Genomic DNA, 13,855 nt, shown 5'->3' with positions numbered 1-13,855 from the left:
CGGAAGTAGGATTGCCCAACCTTCCTTCCAAGGAGTGGCTGGTGGGTTTGAACCGCCAGCCTTCTGGTTAGCAGTCAAGTGCTTTAGCCACTGTGCTACCAGAGCTCCCATATTTTTATAAACATAAATATAAATATAAATATAAATAAATAAATAAATAAATAAATAAATAAATATGTAAATGGCCATATATATAGGGAGGTCTGGTGGCATAGTGCCTAAGGCATGTGACTGCTAAACAGAAGGCTCACAATTCAAACCACCAGCCACTACTTGGAAGGAAACTGGGCAATCTACTTCTGTAAAGATGCTGCCTCGGAAACCCAAGGAGGGGTCCTATGAGTTGGATTTGACTCCATGGCAGTGAGTTTGGTTTTTTTGGTTTTATATATGTAAATAGCCATACACACACACACACACACACATACATACACACACACACATACACATATATACATACATATATATATACACTTATACACACACACACTAACTCACTACCGTTGAGTGGGATCCGACTCACAGCCACCCCTCCTTGGGTTTTCAAGGCGATATCACTATGGAAGTAGATTGCATAACCTTTCTTCCAAGGAGTGGTTGGTGGGTTTGAACCACCAGCCTTCTGGTTAGCAGTCAAATGCCTTAGGCACTATGCCATCAGAGCTCTCTCTCTCTCTAAATGTATATATATAAATTTATCAAGTTAAGCAGCCAATACCTGACTTAGAAACTACAAAATTGGTAAATTAATATGCACCAACTATGGACACAGTGACTGCAGTGATGGGCTCAAGCACAGTAGGGATTGTGAGGATGGTGCAGGACCAGACAATGTATCATTCTGTTGTACATAAGGTCACTATGAGTCAGAGCCAACTGGATGGCATCTAACAGCAATAGCAACATGAAATTTATAAAAAACTAAAAACATAAAAATTAAAAATAAATCCTTATTTCTTCAGGTTTTTTATTTTGGCCATTAGTGGTTGATGTGTGAATTTGAATAATAGTAATATTATCTGTTCTTCCTTGTAGGTGTATAGATATTATCCTATGACTGACATTGTTATACTTCAGGTTAGATCCTTAAATGTTCTTTTCTATGATGAATACGACACTATTCCATTTCAATTTGTCACTGCCAACATAGTAGACCATATGATTGATGTTAAGCGACACATGATTGTATTTTCAAAGGCAATATAATAATAATATATTATTTGGAAATTATTTAAGTAATTCCTCATCCAATATTTAGGCTATTTCCAGTTTTCTGCTATGAATAATGCAATAGTGGTCATCTATGCATACCAACTACTGTCTCTTTTCTTATTATTCATTATAGTGAATTTTAGAAATGAAATTGAGTCAAAGCAATTGGGTATGTCTAAGGCCCTTGATACAGACTGTTCGTGCTTTGCAGAAAGACACTTCTACCAGTATTTGAAAAATGCTTATCTGCCTACACTATAGTGGCATTAATTTATAATATTAAAATATTTTGTCAAATTACAGAAAAATTTTTACTTGCCTTAAATTGCATTTATTTGGTCATTAGGGAGACTGGTTTTATTGTTTTTCTTCTTATCATTGGCTGTATTTCTTTTGTGATTCATTCAAGCTCTTTGTCAGTTTTTCTAAGTTGTCCTAGAAGTATTGTTTTGCAACAGCATTTTATAAATCAAACATGCTGACCTTTTGTCATAGTTGTAACTTTTTTTCTAGTTTGTTGATTACTGTTAATTTTGTTCATAACTTTTGGACATTCAAATGTTTTAAATTTTTATATGTTTTAAATTTTTATATGAAAATGTTTAAATTTTTTATATCACTTTTTTCCCCTTACTCATTTCTTTGTATTCAGAAAGTCCTTCCCCATCACAAAACTAGTTAAGTGTTCTCCAGTATTTTTCTAGGTTTCTTCTATTTTTAAATTTTCAAAAATTATTTTTATTCTCTTCTCGATGCATAGTCCCACACACATACATAATTTTACATAAATGCATAAATGCCATAAAATACATTTTATTCTAAATGAAGTTTTTAAATTTTTTTCTATTTTTTACATGTCTTTCCTTTCACTCACTTCTTGCCTAATAATTGCACCAGCTGTACCCTCCTCATGTACACAGTAACCTGTGTTAATGACTTAATGTTCTCATTCCTACTGTACTCATATAATATATATTACAAACTATATACATGTATATGGATTTTTATGTGCATATACTGGCTGAAGCATACGTACACATACATACACAAGCACACATACATACACATACACACAGAAGGAATACATGCACACACATACACATATTTAAAAAACCCACTGCCATCAAGTCTACTATGACTCATAGCAACCCCTATTGGCTTTCCAAAGCTAAGCTGTAAATCTTTATGGAAGTAGGTAGCCTCGTCTTCCTTCACAGAGCAGCTCTTGTTGACCTTCTGGTTAGCAGCCAAATGTCTCCCTACTACGCCACCAGAGCTCCTTTAATTATGTGTGTGTGTGTGTGTGTGTATGGGAGGAGCTTTGGTGGCATAGTGCCTAAGGCATCTGACTGCTAACCAGAAGGCTGGTGGTTCAAACCCACTAGCCACTCCTTGGAAGGAAGACTGAGCAATCTACTTCTGTAGAGATACCACCTTAGAAATTCAAGGAGGGGTTGCTATGAGTTGAATCGACTCAATGGCAGTGAGTGTATATATATACATACATATATATATATATATATATATATACACACACACACACACACACATACATACATATTGGTGATGCAGTGGGTAAAGCACTTGCCGGCTGACCAAAAGGGCGTAGACTGGAACCCACCAGCCTCTCCACAGAAGAGAGATGAGGCAGTCTGCTTCCATAAAGATTTACAGCCTTGGAAACCAAATAGGAGTTGCTATGAGTCAGAATCAACTTAATGGCTGTGAATTTGGTTTTTGGTTATATACATACACAGAAAGATTTTTTTTGTAATTGTTTAAATGATATGTAATACCTTTGTGTTATGATTCATATTTTTTCTTTAACTGTATCAGCTAGATTACTTATTTAAAAAAAAAAAAACATTTAGGCTGTTTACTCAGTTATCTAAAACATTATTTGTTTAAATTCATACAAACTGGAAGTTTTAGTCTGCTAATAGACAGATACCATCATTATAATGATGAATGATGATAAAAAAAATCCACATGAATATTACACTCATTTTTAAATTAATTTATGTTGAAATTATACTCAACAAAGGGTACATAATTTCAGCTAATTCTACATGTAAGTTTAGTGATATTATTGATATTTTTCAAGTTGTGTAACTGTTCTCTTAATATTTTTCCAAATTAATTATTTAATCTACTGTCATTAACATATGCTCCCTGCTCCCTAAACTTCTCATCTAACACTTCAAGATGCTTTAGTCATTTTGATCCCATAGATAAATCTTTGAAAGAGCACAATACTCAAGGCAAACATCCTCTACTAATTCTTTTTTTTTAAATTGTGATTTGGGTGAAAGTTTACAGAGGAAATTGGTTTTCCATTCAACAATTCATACCTATTTTGTTCCATGACATTGATTGCAATTCCCGCAATATAATAGCACTCTTCTCACTTCCTCCTTGTGTTAACCTTTTCCATTTGTCCTTTCCTATCACTTCCTGCCTTGTGAGCTTTGTTGTTGTTTTGTGCCATGGAGTCAGATATGACTCATAGAGACCCCTCCTTGGGTTTCCTAGGCGATATCACTACGGAAGTAGATTGCCCAACCTTCCTTCTGAGGAGTGGCTGGTCAGTTTGAACTGTCAGCCTTCTGGTTAGCAGCCCTGTGCAAATGATGCCCTTTTGATCTGATTTGGTTGATTGTTCTAAGGAGTGTGTGTATCTCCTTGGTGTTATTGTTCACCTTATACAACTGCCTATTTTTTGGCTAAAAGTTGAGCTACAGAGATGAGTTCAGTTCCAGGCTTGAAGGGTATGTAAGGGGCATAGTTTTGAGAGTTCAACCAATTTCTATCAGACCAGTAAGTCTGGTCTTTTTTATGATTTAGAGTTTTGTCCCACATTTTTCTCCCACTTTACCCAGGACCTGTAATACTTTTCAGAGCAGTGGTAGCTGGGCATGATCTAGTTCTTCTGGTCTTAAGGCTGTGTAGTCTGAGATTCCCATGGCTCTTTGGACTACTTTATTCCACGTGTCTTTTTTTGTTGTTGTTGTTCATCTTGCTTTGCATGGGTAGAGACCAATAGCTGCACCTTGGGTGGCTGTTCAGAAGTTTTTGAGACCTTAGTTGCTATTCACCAAAGTAGGATGTAGGACATTATCTTTGTGGGTTGTTATGCCAATTGATCTTGATGTCCCCCAAGACTATGGTCCGGAGTCCCCAGGCCCTATGACTCTTTCCTTCAAGATGTTTTTTTGGTTATGGCTAAGAAGTTTTCATTTCTTTGCCCCTATGTGCTGTACTGTATTCACATAATATTTGTAGCACATATAGATACATATGTAGAAAGATCCTCTGTCAAACCTATATATATTCATGTGTGTAGCCCCACTGACCTTCCCACGCTTGTTCAGTTTGTGTGTCTGTATATCTACTCATAGATTATTATTACCATTACTGCAGAATTGTATATGTAATAGTATTTACTTTTATTGACTTTGACTCTTATGGCTCTTCCCACTGTCTTCCTCTGCCTTGATCATTTTGTGCTGACCTTCTTATTATATATTGTCTTTCCCTTCACCCAAGTTAATATGTGTCTACTCTCTAGTTAGTGATCCACCTTTCCTTCCTCCACCCCTACCCACTGATGGTAACCTTCTAAGAATGTTTCTTTGAGTAAACATTTTCTTGACTTTTTATAGTAGTGATCTTATACAATATTTGCCCATTTGTGATTAACTAATTTCACTCAGCATAAGGTACTCAAGATTCATCCATATTATGAGGTGATTTGCAGATTCATCATTGTTCTTTAACAGTGCATAGTATTCTGTATGTATCATAGTTTGTTTATCCATTCATACATTGATAGATACTTAGGTTATTTCTGTCTTTTTGCTATTATGAATAGTTCTGTGATAAACATGAGTGTGCATATATTTTTTTATGTCATGGCTCTTATTTTTGTAGGATATATACCTACTAGTGGGATTGTTGGATTATATGGTATTTTTATGTTCAGTTTTTAAAGGAAACGTCATACTATTTTTCACAATGGTTGCACCATTGTATAGTCCTGCCAGCAATGTATGAAAGTTCCAGTCTTTCCACACCCTTGTCAGAATTTATTGTTTTGTTTTTTGAACTTTGCTACTAATGTTGGAGTGAGATAATATCTCATTGTTGTTTTGATTTGTATTTCTCTAATGGCTAATGATCACAAGCATTTCTTCATGTGTTTTTTAACTTCCTGATTTTCTTCTTTGGTAAAGTGTCTGTGCATGTCCTTTGCCCATTTTTAATTAGATTGTTTGCCTTTATGTCATTGAGATGTTGAAGTTTTCTATAAATTTTAGAGATTATTCCCTTGTCTGATATGTCATTGCCAACCTTTTTTCCCAGTTTGTAGGTTCCCTTTCTAATCTTTCAGTGAAGTCTTTTGATGCACATAATTGTTTAATTTTTAGCAGGTCCCAGTCATCTAGTTTGTCTTCTGCTGTTTGTGTGTTTTTAGTTATGTTTGATAGTGTATTTATGCCATGTATTAGAGCCCTGAAGTTTGCCCCTAATTTTTGTTTGGGGATCCTTATTATTTTACATCTTACATTTAGGATTTTATCCATTTTGAGTTAGTTTTTATGTATGGTGAGAGATATGGATTTTATTTTATTTTTCTGAAAATGCACATCCAATTTTGCCAATGTCATTTGTTAAAGAGACTATCTCTTTCCCACTGAATGTGTTTCAGCCCTTTGTCAAAGATCAGCTGTCATAGGTGGATGAAGTCACTTCTGGGTTCTCAGTTCTATTCCATTGTTCTGTGTGTCTGTCATTGTACCAGTACCAAGCTGTTTTGACTACCATTGCTATATAGTAGGTTTTGAGATCAGGGAGTGTGAGGCCTCCTAGTTTTTTCTTCTTTAGTAGTGCTTTTTTTCTTCAGGGTCTCTTACCTTTCTGTATAAAGTTGTTTATATAAACAACTATATAAAACTATATAAGGTGGTTAGCCTTTCCGTCTCTTTAAAACATACTCTACTAATTAAGCTAAGCTTGTTTGTTGAAAGCAAACTTCTGGGGAAAGTTTTGGTTTGAAGTTTAAGATTTAAAAATTATCTCAGGGAAGTATTTTTGGGTGTTCATCCAACCTCAGTGGTTCCAGATTAGGAATTGAGATTGAGAAATTGAAATTGCCTTCCATTCCCTCCTCCTTTTCATTGTTGTTGTTGTTATTTGCCGTCAAATCGGCCCGACTCATAGCGACCCCTCCTTGGGTTTCCGAGGCAGTATCACTACGGAAGTAGGATTGCCCAACCTTCCTTCCAAGGAGTGGTTGGTGGGTTTGAATCGCCAGCCTTCTGGTTAGCAGTCAAGTGCCTTAGGCACTATGCTACCAGAGCTCCTTCCTTTTCATTAGGAATCTTTTATAGAGTCTTAGATCAAAATGTTCATTAATGGTCGCTGAGCACCATCCAGTTCTTCCATAGACTCAATTATTATTTCCCAGTATTAAAATTAGCAGAAGCAAAACAGAGTTAAAAGTAGTATATGTTTTCCTTGTTCAAAGGCATAAGATTTTAGAATTCCTTTTAATTTTATTCTATACTTCCTAAAAAGCTCTTGTTTATGAAGTCCTCAACTTATGGTGATTTGAATATTGGCCACTTATATCCAAAACAGACCACCAGCCTGTCTTCTGAGGTGCTTTTGGGTGGGTTCAAACTTCCAACCTTTTGGCCAGTAGTTGAGTGCTTAACAGTTTGTTCCACCCAGAGACCCTATATAGATCCTTGAATAAGTTATTTAATGCTCCAACCTTCAGATTTCTCATCAATAAGGTAGGTATAATATGATCATACCTACCTCAAAGGTAGCATAGTGCCTAAGGCACTTGCCTGCTAACCAGAAGGCTGGCAGTTCAAATCCACCAGCCACTCCTTGGAAGGAAGGTTGGGCAGTCTACTTTCATAGTGATACCGCCTCGAAAACCCAAGGAGGGGTGGCAGTGAGTCGGATCCGACTTGACAGCAGCACCTACCTCAAAGGGCTTCACGCTCATTAAATGAGATTATCTATGTAATGTGCATAACCCCATGGTTGTCATAGAGTAGGCATGCAATAATTGTCCATAGCTAGTCATTTATTAGTATTTCTCCACAAGTCTGCTTCTAATATGATTCAGCCTGCTTTGGTCTACTTCCATAATAGGAGTTGTCTCTTGAAGTATGGATTTCTTCACAACTTTTCTCTTATTAAAAAGGCAAAGTTTAGATGCATTATAAGTATTTTTAAAATGAAGTTTATATTATTTTAACTAGTTTTCCTTGTTAGTCCATGTAGACCCTTATTTTGTAGGTTGGAGTTGGTCTATTATCTTTCTCCAAGGAGACTGATTCTTTTTATTTATTTATTTTTTTAATCTCCCCAGCAGCCACACACATATTCAGGAAAGTGACTAGTCTCAGGGTCTATAATCAATCTTTTAAATAAGCTTCATCTTCTAGTTTTTGACATCTTATCTCAGGTGCCTAGAGGGGAGAAATCGTTCTTCTCACTTCTACAGCATATATCACATAATAGTCTAGTGACTGTTCAGTGTAAACTCTTATTTATATGAGGTTTTTGAAAAAATTAAACCAAAGCATTTCTCCCCGTATTTTGACCTGTAGTAGGTGGTTGATATCATCATCATAAGAGTTGTAATAGAGTTTTTCTGTATTTGTTGGTTATGTTTTGAAACAAGATGGAAATTATTCACTCAGCCTTTATTATAGGAATATAGTCAAGAAATTCTTTGTTTTATAAAATATTTAAATAAGCATATAATCCAAAGTTTAATTTTTTTTTGTTTCGTACATGATTTTTTCTGAGCTCTAAGTGACTCGTCACTCTTTCTGTACTGTTCTATAAAAAGGCGCTTATCATCTTTCTATTAGCCAACACTATATTAACTGATTTTTAGTTCCAAATTATGGTGAATTTTCTACTAAACTGTCTTTTATGGTTTTGTTAATGAAGTGTCCAGAGTATCGTCTCTGCTTCTCTTTAAGAACTTATAAACAAAGACATCTACTATAGAGCAGTACAGTACTGCTGTCAGCCATTGGCACTGGGTAATTTTGTCAGAGCTCCATATTGACATTTAAATAAGAGCAGTGGAGTTTTGTGTGTGTGTTTGAGCAAGTCAGTAGAAATGGAGAAATTACTTGGTATGAATTAGCCACAGTATTTTGGGGGCCTGTGTAATGGTGCTAAATGCTGATAAATGGGAGTTTTAGGAGGGGTAAAATACAGAGAACAGGTACAATCAGGGTGAAGAAGAACATTAAAGGATAAATGAATTGGTCAAACATAACCTTTAATTGCTAGTTAATTATTTTTTATTATGCTGGCCTGAAAAGAGGTACAGAATTTAGTGTCTAAAAGGAATGATGAAATACTTTCCTATCCCTTCCCCTCTCTGTCTTTCTTCTTCCTACTTTCCCCTTTCCTTATGATTTATTGAATATCTGCTATGTGTATTCATCTCTGTGCAGCTTCTTAAAAGCTGCCACCTTCATCGGCATACTATGTAAAGGAGGTCCCCATGTGCAGTGCAATGAATGACTTAATGTGGGTCTTCTAGCCATCTTCTTCTATTTTGTGATGTATTGTAAATCCTAGCCTCTATGCCTGTGGTTACGGTCCCTTTGGAGTGAGTTGTCTGTTGTGTTAATGAGGCTGGATTAGGGTGGAATGAATCTTGAATTGCTGCCTTACTGGAAGGTATGACTGAAGTCACCACCCTTAGTTTCCTTAAGGGTACTGTCTGCATCCAGTATATATGAATGCTTTAGCAAAGTTCTGTCTCTTGCTCTGGATCCTGCATCTGGTCCATCATCATCTGACCACTGGTTTTTGGGACCTGAGGCAGGGGCTTGTCATCTCACTTGATTTACCTGCTTCCACAGCCTTGTAAGCAGACAGCCAGTCATCTGACCTGCTGATTTGGTTTTGTCAGCCCCTGCAACCATGTGAATGAGGAAAATCCTCCAACTGTTGCCTGACCCATGGATTTGGGACTTGTCAACCTCCACAACAACATGAGCCATTTACTTTGTGGTTCATAGTTCCATGAGATGTTACAGAACATTATAGAACCTTAAGATGGAAGGGAGAATACTGAGGGGAAGAAGAGGAGTTGAGGTTAGAGATGATGGAGTGATACAGCAGTTTGGAAAAGTTGGACATTTGGGACATCTTTAACCTCCACCTTTTGGAGATCAGCCTTGTACTGATGGTTTAAAAGAAATTTTTCAGACACTATGTAAAATTATAATTCAGGAATGCATTCTTCTTCATTACTTGCACTCTCCACAGTTCTCTTTGGCCCCTTCCTTGCACTTGATTCCTTCTTGCTTTGAAATTTCTGCTTCCTGACATGGCTACTAGTTGTCTTCTTTTTCCTTGGACTTAACATTTTTGTTGATATCAGTTTCAAAGGTGAGAAAGACTAAGGTTCTTTACTTTACTTTACACTTTAGTGGGAGTGGCAGTTCCTTACATTTATAGGCTACTTTATAGCTACAAAGTATTGCTTATCTTACTTGATTTTCATAATGGTTAGTGAGACAGGTAGCATTGCTGTCACTATCCATGTTAAAAATGAGGAAGCTGTGAATAAGCAAATTGTCCAAGGTCATGTGGTTAGAAAGTAATGGAGTCAGGAATTTGACTTCTTGGAAAATTGGATCCTGGAATCTTCCCATTATACGTAGGAGAAAAGTGCTAATTTTCACTAGGATACTGGAGATGGCTTGAGAACTGGGCTTTGTGTGATGCAGTGGATTAGGTTGAAGAGAAAAGTATTACAGACCAAGGGAACTGCATCAACAAAAGCTTGGAATAGTAATCAAAGTTGGTACTTGTAAATGAAATCCAGGCTAGGCACATTTTATATCAAAAAAATTGAAAAACAAAAACACAAACTTGCTGCTGTCGAGTCAAATCCAACTTACAGTGACCCCTCCTTGGGTTTCTGAGGTGGTATCTGTATGGAAATGGATTCTCCAGTTTTCCTTCTGAGGAGAGGTTGGTGAGTTTGAACCACCAGCCTTCTGGTTAGCAGTCAAATGTCTTAGGCACTATGCCTCCAGAGTTCCCAGTTTTATGTATTATCTCTTAATTCTGTATCAATCCAGCAGGTAACCTGTTTTATTGATTGATTGTTTACTTTGTTTTAGATAGTATTTGAAGTGGCAGGTGGATATTACTATCTCTACTTTGTAGAAAATGAGACCAAGTCTCAAAGAAGGTGAATGACAACCAAGGTCACAAAGTAAAATGTGGAATAGTGGGGCTTACTAAACATGTGCCTGATATCCCATGTTCCTTTCCAAGAGAAAGTGGGAAAGTATATACAGGTATCCCCACTTTTCAAAAGTTCACTTTATGCCACTTCACATTTACGAAAGACCTACATTAGTACCTGTTTTTGTTAACCAAAAGAAATCCCAAGAGACTTTTTGCTTTTGCCAAAAAAGGTGAAAGGCGAAACTAATGTTCAGTGTTTGTTTTGCATCAAGCCATTAAAGAGGCAGCATACACCCTACATTCTGAGCAGTGAGAGCGGTGCCATCAATCTCCTTCCTTGGGAACTACATTCAGCATCTCAGTATCAAGTGCCATAACTTTGAATTGTGTCTGTGAATACTATATGTTAGTGTTATTTTTCGATTTTATGGGTTATTTGGTATGACTTGGTAGGTTATATTTTGGGTCTGGGAATACTCAAAATTTTTCCCCATATAAATCAATGGTAATTTCTTCTTCTCTTTGCACCATTTCAGTTTATGAAAGGTTTTATGAGAACAATCTACTTTTGGACAGCAAGAAAACCTGTAATAGTGTTTATGAAGAGTGAGTAGTCAAATTTAGCAGGGAAGGGAGCCGATTAATAAGACTGATTTGATGATTCTAGGTCTTCTTTAGGCATTTGTGAGTTATGGAAGGTTTTTGTGCAAGGGAAGGGCATTATCAGCTGTTCTGAGGAAGATTAAACTGGCAGCATCATGTATGATATATTAGAGAAAAGAGATACTGTTGGCAGGGAGACCAATTAGGAAGACTGTCACAATAGGAAATATTCAATTGGGTACCCGGAGACCTAAGAATTACCCTTTTGAAATAATGAATAGTGGATTTTTCTTCACAAAGAATCATTTCTCATAGGTAGTAACTTGATTTATAAGGAAGGAAATGTTAAATTTAGAAAATACACTCAAACTAACTTGTTAAAAAAGGAACAGTTAATTACCTAGGGAAGCCTCTGAGTAACTCACAGAGTTGGTGGTTACTTTGCTGAGGTTGAATGTTAGTTCAACATTTGTCTATGAGTGAGTTACAATAAGATTTTTTTCTTTGGAATACCTATTTCCGATAATAATAATAAGATTGAAAATGGTGAAAGTAATATAGCTTTCTACCTAATATCATTCAAATGTAATGAAATTGCACTATATCTAAACGCAAAAACACAACCACTGCCATGGAGTATTATCCGACTCATAGTGACCCCTACTTGGGTTTCCGAGACAGTATCACTATGGAAGTAGATCGCCCAACCTTCCTTCTAAGAAATAGACGGCCCAGTCTACCTTGAGAGGAGCGGCTGGTGGGTTTGAACTGCCAGCCTTGAGCTTGGCAGGCGAATGCCTTAGGCCCGAGGCCATCCCCCAGGCCACACTATATCTATGCTTACTGAAACTACTGGGCTTCAAAAGATTGGTAAGTTCAAAGATATTTAATTGTAAATTTCTACTGACATTAGTCATTCCTTAATATTAGAAATGTCTTTAAGTTTGACCTTTTTTTTCTCTATTCATAATGCCACTGATCTAATTCAGGTTTTCATAGAATCTTGATAAGGATTTGGCAACAGACTTCTAACTGGTCTTCATAATCTAGTCTTCCCCTTCTAACTGGTCTTCATAATCCAGTTTTTTCTCTTCTAACTCAAACTCTCCAAAGCCAACAGAGTTTAAAAATTACCTATTGATAGATATTACTTAACATTGTTTTCAGCTCCTTGGCATGGCATTCAAAATCCTTTATAGTCTGACCAACCATGTAAGCTTAAGGCTTACTTAAACCTTGCTCTTGTTATTTCCGCTGTCTGGAATATCATTCTCTTTGTTTTCATTTGGAAATTTCCTATTTAATCTTTGAAGGCTGACTTGTCTATTTTCTATCTCCTAATGATATCAAGTTGGGCAATCCTACTTCCATAGTGATACTGCTTCGGAAACCCAAGGAGGGGTCGCTATGAGTTGGGGCTGACTCGACGGCACATAACAACAACAACAATGATATCAAGTAGAATAAATGGTTTTCTCCTCTGTTACAATGTTCATTATGTTATATTGCAGTAAGTTGCTTAAGAATTTCCCCTATTAGATCTGGAGCATCTTGATATCAAGTATCGTATTTATTTCTACAACTTTAATTTGGTTTAGAGCTTGTTAGACAGCATATATTCAAATGTTTATTGAATGAGTGACTGACTACTTTTCTTCATATCAGAGAGTGATATGCTCTTTTTCTAAATATATGCATATTGTATTAAGAGCATGTCCTAAAATCTTCTGGTTGACTCAGAGAAACCATGCCTATTCCAAATAAGATTCTGTAGGAGACTGTTTATGTTACAGAAATGAGTCATGGTGGTCTGTAGCTCACTCTATCCTTTAAAGTACGTTTTATGTGGCAGAAAATGGAATTATTATTGGCTACAATGATGTCATTTTCATTCTTCTGTGTACATAGAAGTATAGCAACAGTTTGTGTTACCATCAGTCAGATGTTACTGGGTCATTAACAGTTTTTGAAGAAAATGGATAAATGGCAATGACTATCCTTCTTTGGCTACAGATGTGATTTGGGTTGATTGCTTACTCATTTTTAAAATTTAATTTCTTTTTAAAATTCTTTGTTGGAATTCTATTCCTTATTCAACAGTTAGAGTATCCTGGCAGAAAAGATAGAGGAGACTTCACACTTTCTAACCACAGAGAAAAGAGCCTGCATTATGTGGAGGTCAATTCAACCTTGAAAATATTATGGGAAGAGAGTGAGATTTATTCAGGAAGTGAAATATCAATACCCTGACCATCAAAATGTAACAGGGGAAAATGTTTCAAAATATATTCTGTAAGGGTATTTTAATGTCACCTGTATAGTAGTGCAGTAGGTCTAAGGAAGAATACTTGCCTTAGACCCTATTTGCAGAAGGCTTTGTATGGAAACCTCAAAAAGACTTCATGTCATTATCAAGAAATACACCCTCCTTGTTTCAAATCATTTTGGTACTTTATCTCTCATGGTGTTTAGAACTTTCCACATTGTATTATAGTTATTTGTGAGGAGGGTAGAACTCCTGTACAATGTTATGAAGTCATGAACTATGTCCACTTTATATTGTTTATATCATCTCAGCACTATTTCAGGTCCCTGCATATGTTATTGTTGTTGTTGTTAAGTGCCGTCGAGTCGTTTCTGACCCATGCCAATCCCATGCACAGCAGAACGAAACACTGCCCCATCCCGCGCCAGCCCCACAATCCCTGCTATACTCGAGCCCATCATCGCAGCCACTGTATCAATCCATCTCCTTGAAGGCCTCCCCCTCTTTTGTCGACGCTCCACC

The sequence above is a fragment of the Orycteropus afer genome, unplaced genomic scaffold (assembly GCF_000298275.1).
Source record: "Orycteropus afer afer isolate SDZICR_OR568_19922 unplaced genomic scaffold, OryAfe1.0 scaffold00154, whole genome shotgun sequence".
Taxonomy (NCBI): Eukaryota; Metazoa; Chordata; class Mammalia; order Tubulidentata; family Orycteropodidae; genus Orycteropus; species Orycteropus afer.
The sequence above is the reverse complement of the archived record's forward strand: the minus strand, read 5'-3'. Positions refer to the sequence as shown.